The following is a 2,104-nucleotide window of genomic DNA, read 5'->3' as shown; positions in this document are numbered from 1 at the left end:
TAAAATATAAATTCAAAAATAATAAATTACCCCTAACAAAACCTCCTAAATTACCTCCTACCTTTATAGTTTTTTAAAAGAAACTAAAACTAAATCTAATACCAAAACCACCCATCACCCATGCCCCTGAACATCCTTTATTAATTCAACCTTTTTTCTCATCCAGATTGGTATTTATATCATCAATATTTTATTTAATTATTAACATTGGTATTTATCTTTTTTCTCTCTCATCATTACGTTTCTTTGCCTAAATTCATATTATTGACACTAATGCCTACTAACATCTTTTCGCTAAAACAAAAACCAAACTTATATTATATCTTGTCAGAATTATCTATATAAACTTAAGTGATAAGTATAAGAGGAAATATTAAAAGATTTAAAGAAAATGAAAGAAATTATATTTCACTTACAAAAATAACAAGGGAGCATGCTTTTTAACCTGTAAGCAAAGAATAGACTAATGTAGAAGATGTTAAATTTTCTACCTAATATATATCTTAATAATTAGTATATCAACATGTTAAAAAAACCATTATCCCCCAAAAAAACCTAATTATTACTTTTTTTTTATTGTGATTTATCATAAATTTTGTTGATTACAGTGAAATGTTTATTGACAACATTTTTTTTTTGTTTATGCACAAGTATTTTCTAAATTCTAACGGAGGTAATCAAAATTTCACATGAAAGAGATATATAGATTATTTGTTTTCTATTTTATTGAAATTATATGTATTTTTATTTTTTTTTAAACTTACATAATTTCTTCTAAAATAAAAGTAAACTATACAAACTTTCTTTGATTTATTTAAAGTTACTTAAATTTTCATTTTACTTTGTAGACATATGTAACCTTTATTTAACATATAATAATAAGTTATAAAAGAATTGCAAGTTTTACTAAAATTGGCTAACTTTTGATTTTAATCGAAATTTGTGATGATTCTAAAAATAAAATTCTAATTTTTTTGTAACTGAATAATACAATAGATATTGAAGTAAGTTGCAAAATTTGACAGAAACACTGTTTTATTTGATAAAGTTTATAAATTCATAGTAGTTTTAATTTACAACCAGAATATGGGAGAGACAAAAGGAATGTGGAGGGAAATTTAGGAGGTCTGATTAGGGGAAATGAAATCATTTTAAATTTAATGTTATTATCTGGCTCTTTTAAATAATTATAATTTTTTATGATCCTTTAAAATAAATACTATCTCCGGTCCTAATTATAAGACCAAGTTGACTTATTTGAGGAGATTAAGGAAGTAAGTTAAGTTACTTATTTGTAATGAATAAGTGTTGTCATTCCTAAAATATCCTTGCTAATTAAATATATTGGCTAGAACTATCATTATTAGAAGGACTATCTTGGAAAAAATATATAAATATGAGAGAAAAATGGATTGGGGTCTTATAATTATGACCAGACAAAAAGTCAAACGAGGTCTTATATTAAGGACCGGAGGTAGTATTATATTTTCTAGGTCCTTCTCACTAATTTTCCCAAAAATTTAATATGTACTGTCTGTCATTTTTCCTTTTTGTTTCTGGTGGTGACTTCTCCGCCCCAACCCACACACATTAAACATTAATCATGGCAATAACGAAACTTGTGTTTGTAAATCGTAAAGCTGAAGTAGAGTCGTGAAAAAAAAAAAAAAGCGTAAAAATCTGCTTGGCAACCATGAATCATGTTTATGCATAATAATTATAATTATACTATTTCACTATTTAACTAACAAGTCGATATAAAAAATAAGATAAATTAATTAATTATAAAAAGTATAACATGAACTTTTAATATCCGTGTGTAATATTAGATTATGAGGCTAAAGTATATATTTAATCTTCCAACTTTATATAAAGTTTTTTGGTTTTTTAATTTAAAAAAGTATGATTTTAGTCCTTCAACCTTAAAATCGTGAACAAACAAAAATAATCATATTGAGTTATTAAATGTTGATTAAATATTCTCAAATACTAATATATTAAGTTTAATTTAAAAAATATCAACAACTATTACAAAAAATCATTACTTAAGACTAGCACTTTGAGAGTTAAAATTAAGAAATCAAATTAAAATCTTATATAAAAT

The sequence above is a fragment of the Neltuma alba genome, unplaced genomic scaffold (genome assembly GCF_004799145.2).
Source record: "Neltuma alba isolate B1F8T4 unplaced genomic scaffold, ASM479914v2 tig00011249_pilon, whole genome shotgun sequence".
NCBI classification, from domain to species: domain Eukaryota; kingdom Viridiplantae; phylum Streptophyta; class Magnoliopsida; order Fabales; family Fabaceae; genus Neltuma; species Neltuma alba.
The sequence above is the reverse complement of the archived record's forward strand: the minus strand, read 5'-3'. Positions refer to the sequence as shown.